The sequence below is a fragment of the Schistocerca serialis genome, chromosome 4 (assembly GCF_023864345.2).
Source record: "Schistocerca serialis cubense isolate TAMUIC-IGC-003099 chromosome 4, iqSchSeri2.2, whole genome shotgun sequence".
NCBI lineage: Eukaryota > Metazoa > Arthropoda > Insecta > Orthoptera > Acrididae > Schistocerca > Schistocerca serialis.
Window position 1 is genome coordinate 27,008,910 of NC_064641.1, and position 10,386 is coordinate 27,019,295.

At 49.3% G+C, this 10,386-nt stretch overlaps 1 protein-coding gene and 1 long non-coding RNA gene across 2 annotated transcripts in view; both read left to right on the forward strand.

Annotated features, from left to right (window-relative positions):
- LOC126474950 (uncharacterized) overlaps positions 1–6,406 on the forward strand; it is a 456,943-nt gene extending 450,537 nt beyond the window's left edge. The window contains exon 4 of the long non-coding RNA XR_007586609.1: positions 6,309–6,406. This is a non-coding gene — a long non-coding RNA (uncharacterized LOC126474950). The remainder of the gene's footprint in view (positions 1–6,308) is intronic.
- Positions 6,407–6,541: 135 nt separating this feature from the next.
- Positions 6,542–10,386, forward strand: part of LOC126473407 (rho guanine nucleotide exchange factor 10) — a 554,949-nt gene continuing 551,104 nt past the window's right edge. The window contains exon 1 of the mRNA XM_050100426.1: positions 6,542–6,670. The gene's annotated coding sequence lies outside the window, so the exon portion shown is untranslated. The remainder of the gene's footprint in view (positions 6,671–10,386) is intronic.

Here is a 10,386-nt window from a genome sequence, read left to right on the forward strand (position 1 = left end):
AGCGGACGACATTGAAGGAATTTCAGTGAAGAAATAACCAGCTCGGTTATTCATCGCCAAGAAGCGTGCTGCATTATCCGCAAATGAATCTCTGCATTCTTGAATTCACTACAACATGGAAACAAAGTCTCCAAACGTCATCTTGAGAAATTTCTTGCCTTACCTCACACACATGCTATGTGAGTTCATGAAGCTTGCAGGCGGGAGACTGGTATGAAATTGTTCCTATCACAGAATGAAATTATACCCATCACGTAGAAGACATGCTCTGAGGGTGACAAATGAAAAGACCAGGTGCACCATTCAAGAATATGTACACTTCACGTGAGTAACTTGGATGTAGGTATCCTAGGTGTAGCGAAGCAGCTTAAATCACTTAATAAAGGCACGTTCCTTCCAGAATATGCTGATACAATAGCTCCATTCTTAGCAGTCATATACAGCCAATCGATCCTCGAAAGACCCATACCTAAAGACTGGAAAGTTGCACAAGTTACATCAATACCGAAGAAAGGCAATAGGAGTAATCCACTGAATTACATGCCCGTATCACAAATGTCGATTTGCAATACGATTTTGAAACCCATACTGTGTTCGAACATTATAAATTATCTCGAAGAAAACGATTTCTTGACAAATAGTCTGCATGGTTTCAGAAAAATCGTTCTTGCGAAACACAGCTAGCCCTTTATTCTCACAAAGACATGAGTACTACCGACAGTGGACGTCAAATTGGTTCCATGTTTTTAGGTTTCCAGAATGCTTTCTATGCCGTTCTTCACAAGCGTCGTCCAATCAAATTGCATGCTTATGAAGTATTGCCTCGGTTTTGCGACTGGATTAGTGATTACCTGTCAGGAATGTCACAGTTTGTACTAATTTACGGAAAGTCATCGAGTGAAACAGAAGTAATATCTGGCATTATCCAAGGAAGTCCCTCTGCTGTTCCTAATCTACGTACATAAACGACATAGAGGTCAATCTGACCAGCCGTCTTAGATTGTTTGCGGATGATGCAGTCATTCACCGTCTCGTAAAATCGCAGATGATTAGAAAAACTTGAAAAATGATTTTAACAATATGTCTGTAAGGTGTGAATGTGGCATTTGACTCTAAAAATGAAAAGTGTGAATTCATCCACATGAGTACTAAAAGAAATCAGTCGGTTACACGGTAAATCACACGAATCTGAAGGCTGTTCACATGGTTCAAAACCGAGCGAGGTGGCGCAGTGGTTAGACACTGGACTCGCATTCGGGAGGACGACGGTTCAATCCCGCGTCCGGCCATCCTGATTTAGGTTTTCAGTGATTTCCCTAAATCATTGCAGGCAAATGCCGGGATGGTTCCTCTGAAAGGGCACGGCCGACTTCCTTTCCTAATCCGATGAGACCGATGACCACGCTGTCTGATCTCCTTCCCCAAACAACCAACCAACCAACCATGGTTCAAATGGTCTGAGCACTATGGGACTTAACATATATGGTCATCAGTCCCCTAGAACTTAGAACTACTTAAACCTAACTAACCTAAGAACATCACACAACACCAAGTCATCACGGGGCATAGAAAATCCCTGACCCCGCCGGGAATCGAACCCGGGAACCCGGGCGTGGGAAGCGAGAACGCTACCGCACGACCACGAGCTGCGGACTCTGAAGGCTGTAAATTGAACTAAATACTTAGAGATTACAATTACGAATAACTTAAATTGGAACGGACACGTTTATAATGTTTTGGGTAAAGCAAACGAAAGACTATGTTTTTCGTAGAACACTTGGAAAGTGCTCTACTAAGGAGAGCGCTTACACCAAGATTGTACGTTCTCTTTTGGAGTATTTCATTGCGGTGTTTGATCCCCGTCAGATGGGAGTGATGGTGGACATCGAAAAAGTTCAAAGCAGAGCAGCTCGTTGTGAAACGAATGCGTTTTTCATTGTGGCAGCATCTTCTCATGAACTTTCAATCACCGACTTCCTCATCCAATTGCGAAAATATTCTGTTGGTGCCCACCCACATAGGGAGAACTGATGATCATGGTAAAGCAAGAGGAATCGGAGCTCTCTCCGTCCGAAAGTGGAACAGTAGAGGAACACAATGAGATTTTCACTCTGCAGCGGAGTGTGCGCTGCTATGAAACTTCCTGGCAGATTAAAACTGTGTGCCGGACCGAGACTCCAACTCGGTCCCGAGTTCGAGTCTCGGTCTGGCACACAGTTTTAATCTGCCAGGAAGTTTCAGTAGAGGAACAGCTCGAAGATGGTTCGATGAACCCTCTGCCAGAAAGTTAATTGTGAATTACAGTGTGATGTAGATGTAGATGTCTGTGTGTATGGTGTGGACAGCAGCGTTGATCTCTGGCATTATGTTGCTGTATTATATCATATGGCACATGGGTCGTCGAAGTCTGACAACAGGGTTTATCATTCTTGCCACGCTAGCGACCATTGATCCTCCCTTCAGCAATTACCAATCCTTCCCTACACAATGAAGCCACTAGTTTGAGCTGCTTTGTTAACTCCCAACAGGCTGTCTACGGACGCCCTGGCGGCGATCTGACCGCCACAGCCGGCCGGAGTGGGCGAGCGGTTCTGGGCGCTACAGTCTGGAGCCGAGCGACCGCTACGGTCGCAGGTTCGAATCCTGCCTCGGGCATGGATGTGTGTGTTGTCCTTAGGTTAGTTAGTTCTAATTAGTTCTAAGTTCTAGGCGACTGATGACCTCCGACGTTAAGTCGTATAGTGCTCAGAGCCATTTGAACCATTTGACCGCCACAAACAGATGAGACCCATCGCTGAACACCACAGAATGCCACCAGATGCCTCAGTTCACCCTGGCTTTACGCTATCCGAGACTGTAGTACGCGGTCAGCAGTAAACGAAGCGTGGCAACACGTAGGTCTAAAACCATCCTCCAGAAACCTGTTTATAACGCTGACCGACTCCGCTGACTTCAAAATCTTCACGTACAAGCAACTGTTTACTCTAGGCTTTTTAGGGGATAATGTAACTCACAAATAAGTTACTGTTTACTTTTTACCCTGTATTGGGTAATGGAGCTGTTCAGTTATTTGCTAGTTTTTGCGGTAAATTATGATTTATTAAAACGTATACGGGTGGTTGGGTCAAGAAAAGTCACCGTTTCAAGAAGTACTTAACTTTCTTCCATTCGTGACTGCGACGCCAACACTGCTCCAGCGGAACGATGCCGTGGGCCTCCCGCGACCTGCGCTGCTGAGTACCAACTCACAGCCTCGTCCAAAATGATGATATACAGGGTGATTCAAAAAGAGTACCACAACTTTAAAAATGTGTATTTAATGAAAGAAACATAATATAACCTTCTGTTATACATCATTACAAAGAGTATTTAAAAAGGTTTTTTTTCACTCAAAAACAAGTTCAGAGATGTTCAATATGGCCCCCTCCAGACACTCGAGCAATATCAACCCGATACTCCAACTCGTTCCACACTCTCTGTAGCATATCAGGCGTAACAGTTTGGATAGCTGCTGTTATTTCTCGTTTCAAATCATCAATGGTGGCTGGGAGAGGTGGCCGAAACACCATATCCTTAACATACCCTCATAAGAAAAAATCGCAGGGGGTAAGATCAGGGCTTCTTGGAGGCCAGTGATGAAGTGCTCTGTCACGGGCTGCCTGGCGGCCGATCCATCGCCTCGGGTAGTTGACGTTCAGGTAGTTACGGACAGATAAGTGCCAATGTGGTGGCGCTCCATCCTGCTGAAATTGTGGAATTTGCAGCTCTCTGCTAGCTCTGCGAGTCGATTTTCCTGGGCTGCGAACAAATGCTTGCTGGATGCGTGCTACATTTTCATCACTCGTTCTCGGCCGTCCAGAACTTTTTCCTTTGCACAAACGCCCATTCTCTGTAAACTGTTTACACCAACGTTTAATACACCACCTATCAGGAGGTTTAACACCATACTTCGTTCGAAATGCACGCTGAACAACTGTCGTCGATTCACTTCTGCCGTACTCAATAACACAAAAAGCTTTCTGTTGAGCGGTCGCCATCTTAGCATCAACTGACGCTGACGCCTAGTCAACAGCGCCTCAAGAGAACAAATGTACAACTAAATGAAACTTTATAGCTCCCTTAATTCGTCGACAGATAGTGCTTAGCTCTGCCTTTTGTCGTTGCAGAGTTTTAAATTCCTAAAGTTGTGGTATTCTTTTTGAATCGCCCTGTGTTTCACAAATTTCTGGCATTCCAAATGTATTACGATTTTTTAAATGTTTTATTATTCTTGCAGTGCGGTCAACAGTACACAAAACCCTGTAATGTAAGAAGCTCAATGTCAGCACGTGGTAAATTACAGTATGCTACAACATGTGTTTCTCACTATATTACTGTCCGCCCCCCCCCCTCCCCCCCCCCCCCCCGCCCTTCCTGGTAGCTGAGTGGTGAGCGCGATAGAATGTCAAGCTAAGGGTCCGGGTTCGATTCCCGGCTGGGTCGGAGATTTTCTTCGCTCAGAGACTGGGTGTTGTGTTGTCCTAATCATCATTATTTCATCCCCATGGACGCGCAAGTCGCCGAAGTGGCGTCAAATCGAAACACTTGCACCCGGCGAACGGTCTACCCGATGGGAGGCCCTGGTCACACGACATCGTCGTCATTATGTTAGTCTTAAATCTATACTCTGGAAACCATTGGGAAGTACATGGCGGAGCCTACTTCCCGCACCACCATTTCGTTCTTTTTTTCGTTCTGTTCGCGTATTGAGTTCTGTAATTACCCCCTACAGGGGTGATACGTAAGAGTTGTAGTGTATTTCTCGCTTATCTCCTTCACACTGTCTCGTGGTTCATACAAACCTGTGAACCGCACTGTTGGTTTCACTTGAAACTTCCGGTTTGGAAGGCCATGGTCTGTACATAAAATTTTTGTCTGACGTTTAGTCTTCAAATACGGGAGATATATTCTGACGAGGGAACCTCCCCATCGCACCCCCCTCAGATTTAGTTATAAGTTGGCACAGTGGATAGGCCTCGAAAAACTAAACACAGATCAATCGAGAAAACAGGAAGAAGTTGTGTGGAACTATGAAAAAATTAAGCAAAATATACAAACTGAGCAGTCCATGTGCAAGCTAGGCAACATGAAGGAGAGCGTGAACTTACGAGCGCCGTGGTTAGCGTGAGCCGCTACGGAACGAGAGGTCCTTGGTTCAAGTCTTCCCTCGAGTGAAAAGTTTAATTTTTTATTTTCAGACAATTATCAAACTTCAGGCCCTCGCACATAATAAACTTCGCTCTCCAAAATTCCAGGACATGTTCAGATTTGCTTGGACATACGCAGGATTAGACGGTCTACACACGGAAACATTTGAAAACGTAAAAAAACATTTGTTTTGAGGGATCACAGGGAAAACTGTGCGACTGTGAAACTGTTGCATTCATTTGTTGCAGTTTATGAGACAAACTCTTATGTTTTCATCACTTTTTTGGGAGTGATTATCACATCCATAAGAGAACCCAAATCGGGCAAGGTAGAAGAATCTTTTTACCCATTCGCCAAGTGTGCAAGTTTTGTGGGTCGACAACATATTCCTGTCATGTGACGCACATGCCGTCACCAGTGTCGTATAGAGTATATCAGACGTGTTTTCCTGTGGAGGAATCGGTTGACCTATGACCTTGCGATCAAATGTTTTCGGTTCCCATTGGAGAGGCACGTTCTTTCGTCTACGAATCGCACGGTTTTGCGGTGCGGTCGCAAAACACAGACACTAAACTTATTACAGTGAACAGAGACGTCAATGAACGAACGGACAGATCGTAACTTTGCGAAAATAAAGAAAGTAAAATTTTCACTTGAGGGAAGACTTGAACCAAGGACCTATCGTTCCACAGCTGCTCACGCTGACCACGGGACCACGGCGCTTGTAAGTTCACGCTCTCCTTGATGTTGCCTAGCTTGCACATGGACTGCTCAGTTTGTATATTTTGCTTAATTTTTTCATAGTTCAACACAACTTCTTCCTGTTTTCTCGATTGATCTGTGTTCAGTTTTTCAAGGCCTATCCACTGTGCCAAGTTATAACTAAATCTGAGGGGGGTGCGATGGGGAGGTTACCTTGTGAGGTCAAGAGGCAACTGCGCCTCTAAAGATTACTTCCGTAGTCGTTGGATCTACACGCTTTAGCAATATTCCGGGGTTGGCTCCACGAGTGGGTTGTTGACTGACTGCATTTTCCGAGTATCCTGGCAGAGAGACAGTGCGTGCCAGCTGCTTTCCCAGTTAACAGACAGTTCAGAAGATTGTGGTTTGTGCTGTTGCAGTGCGATGCGGCATGGAGACGTCACCGGAGCTGGAGGCGGCCGCGTGCCGCCCGCGGCGAGGCCAGCCGCCCCCGCCGCCGCCGCCGCTGCTGCCCGCCGCCCTCGCGCCTGCGCGCTACGGATCCCCGCCGCCCCCGCGGCCCCCCGCGCGGCGGCCCTTCCTGCAGTTCCCCCCGCCGCCGCCCTACCCTCCACCCCCTCGTGACGACGCCGCCCCCACCCCCACATCGGCGCCCACGCCCGGCCCGCGGCACTCGCAGCCGCCGCCGCCGCCTCCCAGGACGCCGTCGCCCACCCCCGAGGAGTACTCCTACGCCTACTACGAGCCAGACTGCAACGCACGCGTTCTGCACACGCCACAGGTAACGACGACTCAAAAATCCCGCCCTCCACCTTTTATGCCTTCTCCTCACTTATTCCCTGTCGTGAACCTTCCCCACCATGCTTCATTTCCTCCTCCTCCTCCTCCTCCTCTTTATTTAGTCCTTAACCTCCTTTTCCTCAGTCCTTAACCTCCTTTTCCTCTTTCCCTACTATTTCCTCTCGCACCCCACACCCCTCCTTTTCCTACTACCATCATTGTTTCTCATCCTTTCTTCCCACCTCTTACCACTATTCCCACCTATTGTCTCTATCCCACCCTTTTATCTTTCCCCCTCAACCTCTTATTTTTCTTATCATCCTCTTTCTCCCCAGTCTCATGCCCTCACACTATTCTCACAGCCACCGTTGTATTCTCACAGCCACCGTTGTATTCTCACAGCCACCGTTGTATTCTCACAGCCACCGTTGTATTCTCACAGCCACCGTTGTATTCTCACAGCCACCGTTGTATTCTCACAGCCACCGTTGTATTCTCACAGCCACCGTCGTATTCTCACAGCCACCGTGGTATTCTCACAGCCACCGTCGTATTCTCACAGCCACCGTCGTATTCTCACAGCCACCGTCGTATTCTCACAGCCACCGTCGTATTCTCACAGCCACCGTCGTATTCTCACAGCCACCGTCGTATTCTCACAGCCACCGTCGTATTCTCACAGCCACCGTCGTATTCTCACAGCCACCGTCGTATTCTCACAGCCACCGTCGTATTCTCACAGCCACCGTCGTATTCTCACAGCCACCGTCGTATTCTCACAGCCACCGTCGTATTCTCACAGCCACCGTCGTATTCTCACAGCCACCGTCGTATTCTCACAGCCACCGTCGTATTCTCACAGCCACCGTCGTATTCTCACAGCCACCGTCGTATTCTCACAGCCACCGTCGTATTCTCACAGCCACCGTCGTATTCTCACAGCCACCGTCGTATTCTCACAGCCACCGTCGTATTCTCACAGCCACCGTCGTATTCTCACAGCCACCGTCGTATTCTCACAGCCACCGTCGTATTCTCTCCGCCACCCTCTTACCATTTCCCCTACACTGTTACTGCCCTCCCCACCCTGCCCTCTTAGCGCCCTCCCAACCCTGCCCTCTTAGCGCCCTCCCCACCCTGCCCTCTTAGCGCCCTCCCCACCCTGCCCTCTTAGCGCCCTCCCCACCCTGCCCTCTTAGCGCCCTCCCCACCCTGCCCTCTTAGCGCCCTCCCCACCCTGCCCTCTTAGCGCCCTCCCCACCCTGCCCTCTTAGCGCCCTCCCCACCCTGCCCTCTTAGCGCCCTCCCCACCCTGCCCTCTTAGCGCCCTCCCCACCCTGCCCTCTCATACTTTTGGTCCTGCCCCCTCGTATGCTTGGTACCTCCCTTCTTATTTTTCTCTCTATAACCTTACTTTCACCCCTCCATATTTCTGATACTCTTGGCCATTATCTGCATCCTCAAACTTAACCTCATCATCATCATCCACCTGCTCATAATACTACAGTTCCAACCATAACCGTCTTTTCAATGTTGATGTAGTGTAGTGACCAATGATGTCTCGTGTTTTTAAAATTTGAAATGTATTTTTGTCGTGTATCTGACACTAAAGCCTGAGATTTTGATGTTATTTTGCTTTGCTACTGGAACTGTTTTAGTTATTTATATGAAAATGGAAGATAGTAATGGTAAACTCACTTTCTATTTGTCATCTTATTTGCAAATTGTGTGCTACAGCTATGAACTAGCAATAGAAAAGAAACTATGAATTTCAAAACTTCGGGTGAGTTACTCAACACATGTGGCTTACAGTCTTAAAGCCTTTCTAGTCGCACCACCAGTGCAAATAGTATACGTTAATGGTTTACACGTGAGTCTGTGTCAGGTAGATAAATGTCGTCTCTGTATGTACAATGCATTTTCATGTTTGTGATGCTAAGTGTATACAAAACATAAGTGAATAGTGTGGTGATTAGAAAATTTACATATTCAGTGTATTACCTGTCACCAACCAAATACTGAGGACGAAAATTTCTAGCCCCACTGAATTAGGTCGAGTGGCTACCTTCTGTCATTGGTAGAGTGGTGTGTACATAAGAAACCAGTTGGTGGCTTACGTGGTGTACCAAAGGGCACTGTACCACGTAGCACTCCAGATATTAGCATCTGTCTGCATGTTGCTTGGGGTGTTGACAGCTTATTTAGCATTTTTTTGTTTAGGTCTGGCAGGGGGTATTCAGCAATTGAAATTCATTCTGGACGATGTAAATCAGACACAAGTATTAAGTAGGGACAGTGATAATTTTGCGATCGTTCAAATTCAGAAGCAAATATGGTGACCCAATATGTGGCTTGCCCCCACATTACTAGTTACAAGTCTCTTCCTTTCTCCCTCCCTCTCTCTCTCTCTCTCCTCCTCCTCCCCCCTCCTCTCTCTCTCCCCTCCCTCTCCTCTCTCCACTCCCTCCACTCCCCTCCCTCCTCCCCTCTCCCTCCCTCTCTCCCCTCCCCTCCCCCCTCTCCCCTCCCCTCCCCCTCCCTCCCCCCATCCCTCCCTCCCCCTCCCCTCCCTCCCCCCTCTCCCTCCCTCCCCCTCCCTCCTCCCCCTCTCTCCCTCCCTCCCCCTCCTCTCACCCTCCCCCATCCCTCCCTCCCCTCTCTCCCTCCCTCCCCCTCTCCTCCCTCATCCCCCTCTCTCCCTCCACCCCTCTCTCCCTCCCCCCTCTCTCTCCCTCCCTCCCCCATCTCTCTCCCACTCCCCCTCTCTCCCTCACTCCCCCTCTCTCCCTCCACTCCCCCTCTCTCTCCCCACCTCCCCCTCTCTCTCCTAACTCCCCTCTCTCTCCCTAACTCCCCCTCTCTCTCCCTAACTCCCCTCTCTCTCCCTATCCCCTCCCTCCCCTCTCTCTCTCCTCAACTCCCCCTCTCTCTCTCCTAACTCCCTCACTCCCCCCTCTCTCCCTCTCTCCTCTCCCCTAACTCCCCCTCTCTCTCTCTCTCCCTAACTCCCCCCTCTCTCTCTCTCCCTAACTCCCCCTCTCTCTCCCTACTCCCTCTCCCTAACTCCCCCCTCTCTCTCTCTCTCCCTAACTCCCCCTCTCTCTCCTCTAACTCCCCCCTCTCTCTCTCCTCTCCCTAACTCCCCCCCTCTCTCTCCTCTCTCCCCTAACTCCCCCCTCTCTCTCCTCTCTCTCCCTAACTCCCCCCCTCTCTCTCTCTCTCTCCCTAACTCCCCCCCTCTCTCTCTCTCTCCCTAACTCCCCCCCTCTCTCTCTCTCTCTCTCCCTAACTCCCCCCCTCTCTCTCTCTCTCCCCCTAACTCCCCCCCTCTCTCTCTCTCTCTCCCTAACTCCCCCCCTCTCTCTCTCTCTCCCCTAACTCCCCCCCTCTCTCCTCTCTCTCTCCCCTCCCTAACTCTCTCTCTCCCCCTAACTCCCCCCCTCTCTCTCTCTCTCCCCTAACTCCCCCCTCTCTCTCTCTCTCTCCCCTAACTCCCCCCCTCTCTCTCTCTCTCTTCCCCTAACTCCCCCCCTCTCTCTCTCTCTCTCCCCTAACTCCCCCCCTCTCTCTCTCTCCTCTCTCCCTAACTCCCCTCTCTCTCTCCCTAACTCCCCTCTCCCTCTCTCTCTCTCTCTTCTCTCCTACTCCTCCTCTCTCTCTCTCTCTCTCCCTAACTCCCCCCCCCTCTCTCTCTCTCTCTCTCTCCTACTCCCTCTC